This window comes from Homarus americanus, unplaced genomic scaffold, assembly GCF_018991925.1.
Source record: "Homarus americanus isolate GMGI-L3 unplaced genomic scaffold, GMGI_Hamer_2.0 scaffold48406, whole genome shotgun sequence".
NCBI classification, from domain to species: Eukaryota; Metazoa; Arthropoda; class Malacostraca; order Decapoda; family Nephropidae; genus Homarus; species Homarus americanus.
Window position 1 is genome coordinate 785,038 of NW_024753828.1, and position 18,368 is coordinate 803,405.

General features: G+C 41.6%; 1 protein-coding gene across 1 annotated transcript in view; it reads left to right on the forward strand.

Moving 5' to 3' along the window:
• The window catches only part of LOC121855543 (CLIP-associating protein 1-A-like), a 56,977-nt gene that overhangs the window by 29,507 nt on the left and 9,102 nt on the right, over positions 1–18,368 (forward strand). The window lies entirely within an intron of this gene.

An 18,368-nucleotide genomic window follows, 5' to 3' on the forward strand; every position in this document is an offset into this window, starting at 1 on the left:
AGGGCATCTTGCCTCAAGGAGGGACACCATCCACCACACGTCAGCCTCCTCCCCCGTCTTCACATAAGGCTGATTCACATCAAATAATTCTCGGTCGTAAGGGAGTTCTGTGATGTGTCTCACCCATCTCTCTCTCTCTCTCTCTCTCTCTCTCTCTCTCGCTCGCTCTCGCTCTCGCTCTCGCTCGCTCGCTCTCATTATATGCACACGAGATTACAACCTGGATTATTAACCCCAGCTAGCAGGTTGCACGGATTATTAATTTGTCTGTCTGTGGTAGAAATATCAAATACACCTTGGCCGGTCTGGGTGAAACTTGCTATGGGTGACTGAGTGCCAGAGGTATATACCATTTTGATTTGGCACTGAAGAAATTAGATCAAAGGTCATGTTCATCGGCTAAGGTTTAAGTTAGGCCAAGACTAAGGTGAGTACTGTACTCAACTGCCGGAACTGAAACGCTTGGCTTTGATGCCTTGAACAGTTCGTCGTAATAGGAATGTTCGCTTTGACAATCACACTCACATTTGAAGAGTTAAGGGTTACTGGTTTGATCACGGTGCACCATCACTCCATTGTACTGTAAATGGGTCCTTAACCTTACAGTGAGGTAGCGAAGTCGGTGGAGATCACTGCCACCATGTGTATAGAAGACTTACTGTAATTGGTTGCTGCTGCCAAACTGTCCCTAATGGGCCAACAGGCCAATGGGTGCCTCTTGCTCTTTGGATGTTGATGAAACACAGCTTGTGGGTAGGATGTTGAATCGTTGATCAGTAAAGAAACTGGTATTTTTGTGATGGTTGGTCATAAAGTTAGGGTCACAGGTCAGGGTTAACCATGACCTTACGCATTATACCTAAAAATGCGTGACCTTTATCATTAATACTTGTCGGATGCTGGTCATGAAATGTTGTCCAGATTTTGAAGTGAGTAGGGCGAGGATAGTTGTGGTCAAGTCAACGCCTTTCTGTTTGAGAAATAGGAGATGATAATGGGGATTCTGCTATGTTGTCCCTTAATAATTTCGTATGTATTATTTACACAACCCTAGAATCTAGATTGATAGTACCGTTAGCAGCTTAATTTCATAGTCCAAGAACCTATGACCGCCGGAAACCGGACTATAGCTCCAGTACTCCAAAGAAGACTTGGAACTAACTTTGCAATCTGGAAGATGTCAGGTAAATCACTCCTACTATTGAATCCTCGGTGGTAATTTAACTGGGTTTCGTTTGATCTGGCCATGACAATACCTGCTTAAAGTAAGTGCTAATGGTATGTGCCGCCATTGTTTTGTGTAGGTTAAGGCAGTGAATTTTACTTCTATAAGCCTATGAAGAATAGATTTCCTGTACTTGGTATTGTTGCTAATGTTACGTTTATCAAAATATATGAATAGTATCTGGGGAAGAGTCGTCCTGCGTCAACTGAGAGATCCCCCCCCCCCCATTTACTGTTGACTACCACTGTTAGTGTGGCTCGTGATGGATTTGTCGTGTCACTCTGACTCACCGTGTCACATCTACTTTAGTAAAGCTATTCTTTTTAAGGGAACTAAATGCATTGGGTACTATTTCGTTTGAAGTCGTTTATAATCGTAAGTTTTATGTCCAGTGATGTGATACAACATTCTAATTATTGGATCAATACTGCCTAATTGTCTTTCCGACAGCTACACCACGGTGGACCAGGTGTCAATTCGTTTTCAGTAACCAGGTTTAGAATATTTTTGAAAAATACCTGTAGGGTAAGAAGAAACATGTTGTGGCGAGTGTACACTGTGTAAGCAATCGCGTGGGTGTGGTGCACACAGCACGGGGCGGGGATGGCGGGAGTTGGTAAGAGACAGGGACAGTAGGTAGGGGGCGTGTGTTTGTAGGGGGGGGGGTGCGGTAGTGAGGCACTGACTCACCGCATGGTCTAGTCGGGGCCAGGGCTGCACCACGTATTGATCAGTCTGCACTTGGCTTTGTCCAGACTCAACAGTGCAATCAACTCGTGGTCATGTTTCCCGGCCTACTCACCACAACTGGAATTTTAATAAAATCCACACAGACTCAAGGCAAATTAAAGCTTCTTAATGTCGTGTGCGCCTTTTTGCTGAATTAAATTCGAGGTAGAATTAAACTTGGATTGTCTCCGTCGCGAGCTACACAGTCGGTTTCAGGAAATAAATGGAATGCATCCCAAAATACCTTGGAAATAAAATAATTTTAAAGTCAGGTCCCAGCTTTCATATGACGTCATCAGTAGGGTGTTTTGTTCTCCGACCCAGACTATCCGGACTGAGCACATGATGGTGAGACAAACTTGAAACACCCAGGAGGCCAGATGAGTTGATGATACCTGCCGCTCCAAGTAAAATATTTGAGTTACCTTGTTTGGAATGTTGTTGTTATACTCATACATCATACAGCGTAGTGACAACTTTCAGGGGCCAAGAAATTGGATAATTTTTAAGGATAATTAAGAAACGTAAATTTTACTTTAGAGATCCAAGATTCTTCAGTAATTCACTTTCAAAGTATAATTGATTAACTTGCTGTCGTAGATCAGCAGGCCTAGGGCCGGCCAGCAAGAGCTGTAGGTGGTCCAGTCAGTGAGTCTTCCTGGAAACTGTCGCAGATCGAATTGTGTGGGTAGGGAAGAGAAAGAGAGACTCCACCACGAACAAAATTCAAGGTCGACTCTTAAAGTTCTGGATGCCTCATGTATTGAAGTTAAAATTGGAAAGTTTGGACATAATATATGTTGAAAATCATGAGATTACGTGGGGATAACTGAGTTCAGCTGAGTATTTATGTAATTACAAAGGTTTACGAAAAAAATATACTGTATGTGTAGCATGTTAGTTGACACGTGCGGTCTGTGAGTCACGTGGTTGGGCTGGCTACCTTCCTGGGCTGGGCTGGCGGGTGTGACGTATCCTCTCATTGATTACCGTCTGCGTCGCCAGCCCGGAGTCCCGTCTGCTGGTCTATTTTAGCTCTAGGGACTGGGTGAGTCACGGCTCTAGCTAATAGTTTGTGATGCTTTTTCTCATCTGGCTGCAGACCGGCTTCTAATTTCGTATGTACCTCTCTTAGTGCTTACGGTCTCGAAGGTTCACCTTCCTAAATGTTTTCCGTTTTTTTCTCATTTTCCTGTCCTATACTTTTAGTCTTATAATTTTCACTCTCGCGTTTGCTCTAGAGTTTTGGAAAGTTTCTGAACCATGGGCGGAAGCCCCAGTGCCAGGCGTGTATTGACTGTGTAAATGTGTTCTCGTCGGGGGTAATTGCCTGTGTTTGTACTACCAATATATACAGTGTGGATTACTTGAAACACTTAGTAGTATTTCTTACACTCAGTGTGCCCTGTCGAACCTTATATTAAAATGGACCAATGTACTGATAAAAGTAAATTGATCAGTTAAAATTTATAATAAATATTTCTCAAATAACTGATAAGTAAATGGATCAATAAAATATTTGAAGAGATTATTCTTAAACAACGGGCATATTTAGGTAAGTTGAAACTAAGAGTTGTTAAGGAGCTGGTTGGTAAAGGAGGGGAGGAATATACAGTATTGGCTGATATTATTGGACAAAAGAAGGCTAGGTAGAAGAATAGGTAGAAGGTAGAAGAATAAATCGTGGTGAAGTTTACCTCTGAGATTATTATAAGGTATTGGCCAATAGGGTTAAGACCGAGATAAGAAAAGCAAAGAGGAATAATGAACTGAAAATAGCAAGGGAGGCGAAGTCAAACCCCAAGGAATTTTTTCAAATGTACCAAACTAAAACACGAGAAAAGATTGGACCAATACAGTCAGATACCGGCGAGCTAACTGATAACGACGGAGAAATGAGAAATAATCTGAATAAATATTTTTCAACAATATTCACCACCGAAAATTTAAACATGATACCCGAGGCACCGACTACATTCGGAGGTAGTGAAGAAAATAGATTAAGCGAGATAGTAGTGACTAGTAACGATATTTGTAAGCAAATAGACAAACTAAAGCCTAATAAGTCACTAGATATTGATGAGATATTTGCCTGAGTATTAAAGGAATATAAGGAAGAGCTTAGTATGCCTTTAGCAAAGTTGTTTAACATGTCCTTAAAAATGGGTCTAGTACCAGAATCCTGGAAGATAGCGAATGTAATACCGATTTTCAAGAAGGGAGATGGATCACTATCCTCTAACTACCGTCCAATCAGTTTAACATCAATTGTAGGCAAATTACTGGAGGCAATTATTTCAAACTCATTTGAAATCACCTGGAGAAGCACAAGTTGATCAGTGATTCCCAATATGACTTCACGTCTAACTAATATATTAACATTATTTTCAGCTGTTTTCGAATCAGTGGACGACGGGCATGATTGTGATGTGGTATATCTCGACTTTAGCAAAGCCTTCGACAGTGTCCCCCACGAGAGACAAATGAGAAAAGTGGAGGCTCATGGCATTGGAGGAAATATTCTAAAATGGATTGGGGCATGGTTACAGGACAGGAAAAAAGCAAGTGAGCATAATGGCACTAAATCCGACTGGAGTAGCAGCGTCACTAGTGGAGTACCCGAAGGCTCAGTACTTGGACCATTATTATTTATTATGTACGTAAACGACATAGACATAGGCGTAGACAGCAACATAAGTAAATTTGCTGATGACACTAAAATGGGACGTGTAATTAAATCCGATGAGGACTCTGCAAAACTACAGGAAGATATAAACAAATTTTTCGAATGGTCTGAAAAATGGCAGATGAAATTCAATGTGGACAAATGTAAAGTACTTAGTCTAGGTGATGTAAACAGAGAAACCAGATGAACAACGATGTTATAGAGAAATCTGACTGAGAGAAAGACTTAGGAGTAATGATAAGTAGGAATCTAAAGCCAAGTAAATAATGTGTATTTGCTCGAAACAAGGCTGATGAAGTACTTGGGGAGTGTTAGTTACAAGACTAGCAAGGTCATCCTGAAACTATATCTTGAGCTTGCGAGACCTCACTTGGATTACGCAGTTCAGTTTTGGTCACCGTATTACAGAATGGATATAGAATCCCTAAAAGAATTCAGAGGGGAATCACAAGACTAGTCCCGGGCATTAGGAACCTTGAGTACAGAGACAGGTTAAAGCATCTTAATTTGCACTCCCTCGAGAGACGTAGAGTGAGGGGCGATTTGATTGAGGTGTATAAATGGAAGTCAGGACTAAACAAATGTGACATTACAAAGGTACTCAAACCATCCAACCAGGAGCGAACTCGTAACAGTGGTTTTAAATTAGACAAATTTTAATTTCGGCGCGAAATTGGTAAACATACTGCAGGTTGGATGGATATATGAGCAATAGGGGTTGGGTGTAAATGGGACTGCCCAGTATGGGCCAATAGGCCCATACTGGGCATCTGATGGAACAGTCCAGCGGCCACTCTAACCCGAAAGGCCCAAACAAACCACCTTCTCCCGGGTCATCACACGATACCCACCACCCAGATAGCTTAGGAAGTAGCGTCCCCCAGCAAGTGCGGACCACAGTTGGGGGCGCCACTCCGAAACTGACCACGTCCAAGAGTGGGGGTTGGTGGTAAGCGTCCACTGATCGAGGGTCCGCTCACACTTGCAACCTGCAGTATCCTTTCATATCTGCAGGTAGGACAACCCCTAATCCCAAATCCGGTCTGGCTGCTCCAGGAGCTCCAGCCGGAACCACCAAACGAGCCGCCTGCAGGCAAAGGCCTGTGTCGGACTACGGTCCGACAATCTCAACAACAACAACAACAACGATGTAACAGCTAGACTCTCTTGAGACACTGCCTCTCCCAGACGCACACGTAACTCGTTTGTTGTGTTTTGTCTGGGTGTTCGCTAATGGTTCTCACTTAATCTACGGACATCAGCATGGTGTATCAGTGGCTGTAGATGTTGCCATGACATATGACACGATATCCATTTTTTCCCGATTGATCCTTTTGACACAAAGTTGTGGTAATATTTGGAGATGTTGTTGAACTCTACATATTTAATATTTTTGACGGCATTGTCTCTGGCTCCATTTTGTAAGTTCGAGTCGTAGTATAATCTTAGTACGCGTGGTGCGTGTCTGTGCGCGCGCGCATGTGTGTGTGTGTGTGTACATTTTTCATGTTTTCATTGATTGGACATTGGTGTCAGTGTAATTCGATAATTCCAATAACATCAATATCCTGGCTCTTCTGTCACGTGTGTTGGACGGTAAGACCAATATTGGCAGACAGTGATGCTACACCTCGGAGTTCTTACCTGCGGAAGGAGCACATGTGTAGGGCTCCTGGGAACTCTGGCGCCCACCACCACATGAATAATTGATGGGGTGGGAGTAGGTAGAGTGGAGGCCGCCGCAGATGGTGTTGGCCCGGATGAAAAGGTAAAGCCGAGGGGAGGTGAGAGTAGTGGGTTCAAGGGAGAGAGAGAGAGGGGGGAGAAATGAGAGTAGTGGGTTCAAGAGAGAGAGAGGGGAGATGAGAGTAGTGGGTTCAAGAGATGAGTGGTGGGTTCAAGGGAGAGAGAGAGAGTGGGTGATGAGAGAAGGAGAGCAGTGGGTTCAGAGAGAGAGAGAGTAGGGGGTCAAGGGAGATGAGAGTAGTGGGTTCAAGAGAGAGAGATGAGTAGTGGGTTCAAAGGAGAGAGAGATGAGAAAGTGGTGGGTTCAAGAGAGAGAGAGAGTAGTGGGTTCAAGGGAGAGGGAGAGAGAGGGGAAGAGAGAGATGAGAGTAGTGGGTTCAAGAGAGAGAGATTGAGAGTAGTGGGTTCAAGGGAGAGAGAGAGAGTAGTGGGTTCAAGAGAGAGAGATGAGAGTAGTGGGTTCAAGGGAGAGAGAGTAGTGGGTTCAAGGGAGAGAGGGCAGAGATGAGAAGAAGAAGGGGAGAGAGAGAGGGGGAGGGAGAGTAGTGGGTTCAAGGAGAGAGAGAGAGAGGGGTGAGAGTAGTGTGGGTTCAAGGGAGAGAGAGAGTGGGTTCAAGGGGGAGATGAGAGTAGTGGGTTCAAGGGAGAGTGGGTTCAAGGGAGAGAGTAGTGGGTTCAAGGTAGTGGGTTCAAGAGAGAGTGAGAGTGTGGGTTCAAGTGAGAGTGGTGGGTTGAGAGAGTGAAGATGAGAGTAGTGGTGGGTTCAAGAGAGAGAGAGAGACGAGAGAGAGAGAGACACTGGGTGTATATAATAGCAGTATTGTAAGTTCGTGCAGTTAGTACAAAGGCATGCACGTATGTGTATGGCCGTGTGTATGCTTGGACTTAACATAACCGTGTTTGTACGTAACCGCGCGCGTGCGTGCGTGCGTGTTTGTGTGCGTGTGTGTGTGTGCGCGCGCGCGCCAACCTCTGTAAGTGTGTGAGAGTTTGGGGGGGCACGTATGTGTATTGTGTATGCCTTGTGTTTGTACTGTGCATCCGCCACAAAAATAAGACACAGTACTTTAGGTATCTGGTACCAGGAAGTTAATTTGGGGATATCGATTAATGGACAAATTGAAGTGTGCCAAGGCCGCCCCTGTCCAGAAGAAGTGACCTGTGTCCTCACTTAAGACCAAAACGACCAACAACACAAACCACCAACAGCCCTAAGACGTATTCTACGGGTTCACGTGGACAAGATTGTTCCATGGGGCGACTGTTGTCAGACCTCCAGCAAGATGAAGGGGAAGAAGAAGCAGTATGAGTCACCCACCAGCCTTTATAAAACAAACAGGGGGGGAGAGTTTCTGATGTGACAAGTGAGACGTTGGCACTGCCGGGACAGTGTGCCTACCGGAGACAACGCCTCTGGAGGCAGAGCCGGCCAGGGGCATCCGACCCAGTGATTTGGAAATATATATATGTGTGTGTGTGTGTGTGTGTGTGTAAATAATAATAATAATAATAATATTAATAATAATAATAATAATAATAATAATAATAATAATAATAATAATAAACGGTTTATTAATAGAGTTGTAGTCGGTGGCTGAAAATATACAGACTTACATTTGATTTAGACACAATGATATAATTTGCATTGAATACATTTACACGGCTGTACAGTACATAAATCAGGAGTTGTTTATTATTTTAACAATTGATGGGATGGTTATGTTAAGTCCAAGCATACACACGGTCATACACACACGTGCACGCCTTTGTACTAACTGCACGAACGCACATGTGTGTGTGTGTGTGTGTGTGTGTGTGTGTGTGTGTGTGTGTGTGTGTGTGTGTGTGTGTGTGTGTGTGTGTGTGTGTGTGTGTGTGTGTGTGTGTGTGTGTGTGTGTGTGTACAGATTGAGTATGGGAAAGATGAGTGAAACAAGATGGGTAAAACGATTCTACATGCGAGATAAGGGGTAGAAGGGAGGTAGTGAGAGGGAAATAAACAAGGAAAGAAGTGGTGAAGAGAAAAGAAAGAATGGTAAAGTGAGGAGGGCGTGGGACAAGAACAAGAGGGAGGCATGGAAGGAGGGAAGCTGGTAGTTTGGTTGGCCAGCAATGTTTTTAAACGACCCTCTTGTTCTTCCTTTGCCTTTAGTGTTAGTGTAGTATATTCTGGTTATAATCGAGCCTCATATAAGTCAGGTTCGGATCATTCATGGCTGCTTTTGTTACATCTCATAGTATAATACAAGTGTATGGATGTAAATTTGATATAGTAAATGATGGTCAGTTTGTGTTATCATTGCAGCAGGTCACGTACGACCCAGCATGTTATATATGATTGTTTTGTGGTTCTGTGTTGAAAGGCTTAAGTGTAATTAGTTTGTATTTTTGTAATTCCGTCAGATTATAATTGCACATCATTGAATATTAATGTTCAGAGCATCAGTGTTCAGTATTTTAAGGTGTGTTCAATTGAGTTCAGCGTGTAGGCTAAGTACCCTTATTGAGTTCAGGATATTTGCCGTTGATTAGGTGGGAGACACGAAGCTGGGGTGGATAATGTCCAGTAATGGAGGATCAGTGCCCTCCCACACGCCTGGCCGAGACTAAATGCCTCTTGCCGCTGCACCTGCTCTCCTGCTGCCTCGCCCTCTTGCCTCTTTCTCCTATACCTCAGTCTGTCCTACATTCCTGTCTCGCTTTTCTCCCCCCCCCCCCCCCCCGTTTTATTCCGCTCAACTGCAACCTTCGTCGGGGGGGCTGATATTGCGATTGTTATTCTCGTTGTAGCCGGAGTATTGAGTTGGAATCATCGCCCCAGCTTATTTTACCTGAAGATTAACTACCTTAATGCTAACTTAACCTAACCCTATTCTGTCCGAACCTAAATCTAACCTAACATATCCTAACCTAACCTCATCCCCCCAAAATAGTTTTAGGGTGATTTAATCTTTAGGTGAAATAAGCTGGGGCGATGATTCTTCAGGTGATCCGAAAAACTGGCGTCGGGTGTAGTTTAACCCCTTGGGAATGATAAAACTGTATTTTGAGATTTAAAAAATAAATGTATAAGTTATAGCATTCTCTTATTATGGTAACCTTATTATACGTATCTCTATAGACAAACTGGTGGTATGGAACTGGCTCAAGCAAAATTCCTGTTGATTCCTAGTCATACAAAATGTGGGCTCAGAAGGTTGTCCTTTGAGTGGGTGAGGCGTGGGGAGAGGATCATCCTCTCCTCTTATGGTTCTATTTCCTTTAGTGTGAGGTGTGTGGCCTGGTGTGCATTGTAACTCTTACACTCGCTTGGGAGTGGCACGAGTTTGCTGATGGATTATGTTAGCAATGGAACGTGGTGTATAGGAGATGCCTGCGATCATTTGAACGTGATGGGAGTGGTAGTGTAGTGTGAGGTAAGGTGGTGGTAGTGGTGGTGTGACGCCGAGAGGTGTAGGTTTAGTGAATGTGGATGATTGATGGTTTCATATGAGTTACGATGGTGTAGGTGTGCGTGTTTTGGGTGACCAGTTTTGTAATGATTTAGCTGATGTAGATGATAGTGGTTCAAGTAATTGTAGTGATAGACCGCGTAGGTGTACGGTCAGTAGAGGTGATGCCATTTTCAGTCATGGTACTTTTACAAATCGGGCCTTTTGATGATGGCTCTTTTAGTGCTTTTGCAGTGCGCGATGGCAACATGTTTGAGTTGTTGTGCTGTGTTAATCTTTTCTATTAGAAATTTGTTAGTTATTGGTGGATATTATTCTGTTTTAGAGTTGAGAGGTGGATGTGGCTAATGTTGTGTCAGCCAGTGATGGAGAATAGCAAGGTGCCCCTCTCCATGGCGCATTAGCAACAGCTCGGGATGTCCACAGGTCTTATAATTCCTTGTACTGGACCACAAGATTCTGTTATTCACCAGCAGGCACATCCATTATTGAAGACATATTACTCCTTGTTGGTGCCACCATGTGCGAGTTGTCACACCTGCGTTTACTTACAGCTCTTGCGTTGTTTATGTTGCTGTTTTCACCTTCATGATGACACAGCTGTGTTCAATCACCTGCACAACGGCAGAGCACAGTTCTCCTGCCTGTAGGTGTTCTTCATCCCCCTTGTTGGCACAGCTACCTATACTGTATTGTTATCTTCACCTGCTTGTTGCTGTTGCTTTAAATTTTACCTGTTAATGTTGTTTTCTTCACTTTGTTGTTGATGTTGCCTTCAACCTGTTTATTGAACTTGTTGATTACACCAAAAAACTCATACAGTTGTTTCCACATTTTCTAAACCAGAGCTTTGTTGTCATACTGTAAACACCTATGGATCACTGTTATCTAATGAGCGTCTTGGTTCACCTGAGTACACACTGACCAGTCACCCAGTGTGTGATGAGCAGCGTGAGAGTAAACTTTGGGACTTATTAGGCGTGATGAGGCCGGTGTAGGAATTGCTGCGGCCAGTGTGGCGTCCTCAGCCAGTAATGAAGCCCTATAAGGACGCCATCATCAGAACACCAGCTCGTCTGATATCGTCGGGGCGAGAGTGGGTGATGGTTGCTGGCAGGCTCGGCGCGCACGTGTGTGGGAGTCGTCGAGTTTAGTCATAATACTGTAACAGTTTTTACACCAGCTACATAGCAAATTTTTTATGGATGAGACATAAAATAATTAAATTGTTTGTATGGGTTAGGTAAGGTATAGACAACGTCTTTGATTGCTTTTGACAAAACAAATTACCGAAGTTCTTAGGACAAGTAGTTATACTCGTGCGTGTGTGTGTGTGTATATATATATATATATATATATATATATATATATATATATATATATATACAAACTGGATAATTTCGTAATTAAGAAGATTTGTAACCAGGTGAGAAGGTTGGGTCATCTTACCCTCTGACCTGACTACCGACTGCTGCGGTGCTTTTTGAAGATTAGTAGGGTCTTACCTAATACCTGACCATTGTGGACTTGATCTCACCCTCTCTATATATATATATATATATATATATATATATATATATATATATATATATATATATATATATATATATATTATGTAGATCCACAATGAAAACGTGGATAAGATAAATCTTGATAAAATCACATGGGAAAAGGGAACAGGAGCACCTTAGCTTTCGTCTTCATTCAAGACATATTTCATGTAAATCACAATGAACACGTGGATAAGATAAATCTTGATAAAATCACGGGAAAATGGAAACAACAGAGTACCTACTCCACACTCCGTTATTCCATTTTCGTGTATTTATCAAGATATATATATATATATATATATATATATATATATATATATATATATATATATATATATATATATATATATATATATATATAGATCCACAATGAAAACGTGGATAAGATAAATCTTGATAAAATCACACATTATTTTCCTTTTAGATATATATATATATATATATATATATATATATATATATATATATATATATATATATATATATATATATATATATATGTTGATGGCACTTGCCACGATTCAGTAAGACGCTCGCGTGGTAAAAAAACGTGGACAAGTTAATGGACAGGATGATTTTAAATAGTGAAACTTTTGTAGGTGATAACATCGTGTTACCGGAAAGCCTTTATGGTGAGTGGTGTGTAAGAGAAGTTCGTGTTTTGTGAGGAAGACTTCTCAATGATGATACACAAATTCACGAGCCGGCGGAGACGTGTAGGAGTAGTTCTTGGGTGGACCTTCCTCTCTTGAGTTATTACTTGAAAGTGACAGTGATGGCTTATTACGCCTGCCCACGTGCTTCCCTGATGCTCGTTTGTCCTCCCTCGTTGATGTCTTGAGCGAGGGATGTCGTTTTTCATCGGGTGTGTGAAGTGAAGTGTAGGGTGGATGTGGGGAGTTAGTGTTCATCATGGTATGTATGTACTGGGTGTCTCCCCTCCCCCAGTAATTTTGGTAATTCCTCAGTGAATTCAGTAAAAATGTCAAGTTAGTGACTAACAGTATATAGTGTCGTAAATTGTAATTGTAACGATTTAACAGAAAATCGTATTTTTCCCACTGTATCTAGATCCTCCCCAAAACGCGCACGCGCGCGATTCGCGATTATATACCGTGTACTATATATATATATATATATATATATATATATATATATATATATATATATATATATATATATATATATATATATATATATAAATGTGTGTGTGTGTGTGTGTGTGTGTGTGTGTGTGTGTTGGTGCCGTTCGATTTCATGTGTATCCTATTTAGTGTATAAAAAATATCAAACTAAAATTTTACGTTAAACTAAACATAGCCATGTAGTGAACGTCCGGTAAAGGAACTTTGTTCTTGCAGCTCGAGGGAAATCAGCGTAGTAAATGCGAATAGTGGTCTGAGATGACCGTTAACAGCAGTGGTTTGGGTATTGGGCAGCGTACACACCTGATAGGAATCACTGTTATTTGAGACATTTAGCTACACGTTTCACTACAGCTGGGGAGGACAGTGAAATTATATTGCAACTATTAAAGGTATCCTGAGTTTTAATTAATTTGGCGTGTCATGTGTAGGTTTGTGTCGGTGACTTTCGGTATCAGCGTCTATTCGTGTTGTTTAATGATGTTTATCCTTTGTTGAATGTAATTTTCCTCCATATTATGCTTTCACAGTTTCCATGTTGAACCTTCACAAACTCTCTGATTACATATTGATATTTTTTCTGGGACTTTTTTCTCACAGAATTTTGATTTGATTCGTCTATGGTCTAGTGCAGGGGTTCTCAACTAGGGGGGAATTTCCCCCCTCAGGTTTTCAGGGGGGGGGGAGTGATACTAATATGGAAAAAATTAAGGATTTTCAGTATTATATTCATATTATTTGGAATGCACTTTTTGAGGCAGACAATCTTGGAAAGGAGGGGGGGAATGACATTCTGACATGGTGAAAGGGGTGCATGGGGCAAACAAGGTTGAGAACCACTGGTCTAGTGGTTAAAATGTCAAGCTTTTCTGGGCACAGAAAAACAAAAATACGAGATAAAAAGACTAAAATAAAATATATACTATACCCTCAATCACTGTATACATTCCGCGCACGTTACAGCCCTTGACCACCAAAGTGCGAGAGGGATATTGTCGTTACATATGACGTCTGGCTCGTGTCTGTCCGATATATTCTTGTTTGCTTGATGCTCCCGATATGAAGACATAACCCTAGAAATCCTTAGATTTTTCTGAATATCCAGTATCCACACTTGGCTTTTGTTTATATTCAACTTTTCCTCTCAGGCTGAAGGACTTTTGGAGGGCAGCGCGAATCTCACTTTGTAAAAATTGAGTATTGGTTAATTTATACCGATGAGGTAGATAACTGGGGTATAATGGGACATGTACATGGCCAATGAGTACATATTATATTATTATTATTATTATTATTACAGTATATCTTAGTGCATTACTCATTGGGATGGTTATGTCTCCAGTGTGTTGATAGACGTAATTTGTCTCGTTTACCTGTGTTTTGGGATGTTGGAGTATTGTTTATACACGTCTTTAGAGTCCGCGCGCGACCACATCCGCCGTACTTTTATCGTGGGTCATTGAACTGCAGTTGGGTGATACCACGTGATTCTCCATGATGGTAACTTGCATTTGTACGTACAACTTCTGCAGCCAGGAATAACTGATCGGGCTGTGCTTTGCCTCACGTTATCAGCCTTTCCCATGGTCGATATTGACCACCTGCCAGCACAGTCCACTGACCAAGCTAATGCTGCAGATGTGACTCATAGTAGCTACGTTTTCGAGTCAGTGTATTTTAGATGTTTTTATTATAACGAGGTGCTGTACTGTGGTAACTCGCCGCTCTGTACATCCATCATCTGTGGTCTCTGTATCATGCTTACGGTTTCCCTTATCAAAGTGAGTTTTCTGATTTGCGAGATGTCTGACAAGGAAAAAAATCTGCTCAACTGAATGCTTCCTCTGGCACCCCTCCACCTTTGATATCTCTCACCTGGGAGATTTTGTTTTCTTCTTCCTTTTCTCGAACATTCGTTCTTCATCCTCGCATTTCCATTTCTTTACCATTCCATATTCCTATTTTTCCTTCTTTCTCGCCTTGCTTTCTCCTTTCTCATCTTCTTTCCCATTCTTTTCCCCTCCCTTCTGTATTCTTTCTGCTCCTCCCATGTATTCCTTCTACACTTCATTTATATTCCTTCTATCCCTTATACCCTCTTCTCTGCTATACTCTATCTATATACAGTACCTTCTCGTATTGCTCCTCCTTCCCTAAGTTCGTATTATTACCCTATCTCCACCCCTTGAGTTCCACACGTCAACTTTTATGGGTTCTTCGTCTCTCCTGCTGGCCGTTGGAGGCATCAGACGATGCAAGTAGGAGTGTAATGAAGACATTACGGACAAGGATTTATGAGGACTAAGCTGCCGTGGAACATTCTCTAGCGTGTCATTGGTTCCTCAGTTACCTCATTAGCATAGTTCTGGCAGTTTGCTGGGGCCAGCCACTGTCTGAACCATACCTGAACACACCTTCCATACCATTTCTTGTGGCCGGCCTGGTGAAGATCTACCTTCACTGCTCACCAAGGAGAATTAAATTCCCCTGGACATTAAATTTTAATTTAATATTCACATACTGTTCTTGTAAGATGTGAATAATCACGAAAGCGCATGGAAATGGGAGCTTCGAACTTTCGACAGTATATTTTAGAATAATCTTTTGGGAAGAGACTTGAAATAGACGAGAGCTGAGCTTCATCCATTATTCTTGCGAGTTTTACTTATGAAAAACACTGATTTTTTTTCAGGTGAGAATTATTGATTTTTTTCAAGATGGTGACACGTTTGTTATCCAGTTAGTACTGTATTTTATAAGAAAATACTTACTTTCCCCCAAGGTCTAATGATAGACCCTGCTGCCATATGACAGGTTGCTGATCTGTCTTTCTGCCTCATTTACATACAATTGCAGGGTCTCAATTGTTTCTCTTACATCACAACATCTGTACATTTATATATCATTCTCACTCTTGATCTTTTTCATTTTTGTATTATTTTATGGTTCTTTATTATTATTATAATTATTATCATCATCATCATCATCATCATCATCATCATCATCATCATCACCCCCATTCCCTCCCCCGATGTGGGCCAGTGACCTGTGCCCGGTTGGGCTAATCCCTGTAAAAAAAAATATATATATACAGTGGCCCCTCGGTTAACGAACTCAATCCGTTCCAGAAGGTCGTTCGTTAACCGAAACGTTCGTTAACCGAAACCATTGTTTCAATGGGTTTTTGGGTAATTGGTTCCAGCTCACCGAAAATTTCCTAACTTCAACAAAAATGGCGGAAAAATTTACTTACTTTGAGGTGTGTATGTAGAAGGCTCCTGGATGATGGTGATGATGTGCATTTGAAGTGGGAGGTGCAGGAGGAGAAGGGAGAAGAGAAGGAAGTGGAGGTGGAGGAGAAGCATTTTACTGCTTCTTGGAAGGTGAGTCACCTTCCATGAAAATGTCAGGAACCTCTGGACTGACAGATTCTCCACCATGAACATCCTCTCTCCTTCTTGAAGTGGAAGGCTGAGGGCTAGCATCTTGTTCCCTCTGCCTTTTACTGAAGAAAGTGTCAATTGTGGTCTGTGGGGCATCTGTCCTCCTCACCATTAACTTATGTTTAAAGAAGGAGACCACTGAGTCCTCAACATGACACAAAGTTAGTTCAGTTTTTTCCACTTCTGGGTGCTTTGAAGCCAGTTCCCTGAACTTCTCCCAGTGGTAAATCACATCTTTCAACTGTTTAGCTGACATATGGTCATCACTTTCAATTTCCTCCTCACCACTGTCAGCCTCTACCCGTAACATCTCATCCAGTTCCTTCAAGTCATTAGGAGTAAGTTCCTCCTCATGAGACATCACAAGCTCTTCCACATCCTTCTCCTCCACTTCAAGACCCAATGACTGACCAATGGACACAATCTCCTGGTCCAACTCTGTGTCATCCTCAAATCCCTCAAAATCATGGACTACTGATGGCCACAGTGCTTTCCATGAAGAATTGAGGGTTCTATTGGAGACTTCTTGCCATGATGACACAATCAATTTTACAGCCTCCAGGACGTTGAATTGTGTCTTCCAGAACTGTTTCAGTGTTAGTTCAGGATCAATGGAAGTTGCCTGATGACACCTCCTAAACATTTTCTTCATGTACAACTTCTTGAAGTTGCTGATCACATTCTGGTCCATTGGCTGTATGAGTGATGTAGTGTTTGGAGGCAAAAACAACACTTTCACAAAGTCAAATTTATACTCCAAATTTCTGGCAAGGTCAGGGTCATGACCAGGAGCATTATCCATGAGGAGAAGAGCCTTTAAAGGAAGTTTATTGGTGGTTAGGTAGCTCTTGACAGAGGGGCAAAACACATCAATAGCCCATTCATTAAAGAACTGTCTTGTCACCCATGCCTTACGGTTGGACTTCCAATAAACTCCAAGCATTGTTCTTACCACTTTCTGTTGCTTGAACACCCTGGGGTTTTCAGAGTGGTAGACAAGCATAGGCTTCAGTCGGAAATCCCCTGAAGCATTGGCACCAAGCAATAGAGTGAGACGGTCTTTCATGGGTTTATGCCCAGGTAAAGAGGCTTCATCCTTGGTGATGAATGTTCTTTTGGGCATCTTTTTCCAGAACAGCCCAGTTTCGTCAACATTGAACACTTGCTGTGGAAGATAATTTTCTTCTTCCATCAGTTTTTTAAATTCAATTAAAAACTTTGCTGCCCCTTCTTTATCAGCACTAGCAGCTTCACCATGCCTAACAACACTTAAAATGTCACTTCTTTTCTTAAATTTTTCGAACCAGCCTTTGCTAGCCCGAAAATCTTCAAATTCTGTTCCTGAAGAACTAGGTTGATCTGTCTTTAAATGTTCATAAATCTCCCTGGCTCTTTCACAAATGAAATCACCAGAAACTGAATCACCTTTCATCTGTTTTTCCCTAATCCAGATGATAAGTAACCTCTCAGTTTCTACGATTAGGGATCTACTTTTAAACACTCTTGTAGATTTGTCTCTCACGTTCACTTCCTTAAATTTGTCTTTTTGTGCAAGAATTGTCGACACAGTTGATGCCGACATGCCATATTCTTTGCATAGCGCATTTGATTTAATACCTTGTTCGTGTTTTTTTATTATTTCCTGCTTCATTTGGATTGAAATCACTTTTCTTGATCTCTTAGGCCCCATGCTGGATTCAAACAATGGCAACACGTATTTTTCAAAGTTAAACTAGCTGTAAATAAAGAATATTTTCTTTAAAATAACACTGCACTGCACTATATATTGTCAATATGTAAAATAATTTTCAAAATGACCAATAATTTGCTTGGAAACACAGAAAAAAAGCGTTTAGTTGAAGAGAGTCTCAAGCAAGATGTTACCTCCAGTGAAAACAGAGAGAGACTGACGCCTGTTTGCTGTGTTAAGAGGCTGGATGCCGCGCATTAAACTAGTCACTTTACCTTCAATTTTGTTCAATAATTGTTAAAATGACTAAAAAATTGAATATTAAACTTTTAAAATTATTGAATAGTATAAACTTCTTGATATTTACAAAAATAGTAAGGAATTTAAGCCCTAGAACCGATTAATGTATTGGCGGACTGATACTAAAGCTGGTTGCCCGGTCAGTGCAAGCGAAAACATGTTGAGGTCGGTTCGTAAGAAGTTCGTTAAGCGAATTTTTTTTCGTTAACCGAATTGAAGATCCTTATGGAAGGCAGTTCGTTAATCGAAATTACGTTAACCGAGGTGTTCGTTAAACGAGGGGTCACTGTATATACATATACTGTAGGCCTACATGAGTGAACAGTAATGAGAGTTTCAAATGGCGTTTCGTAACTGGTGGCTACATTATCTTAACTACTTGTCTTATCAATATATTGC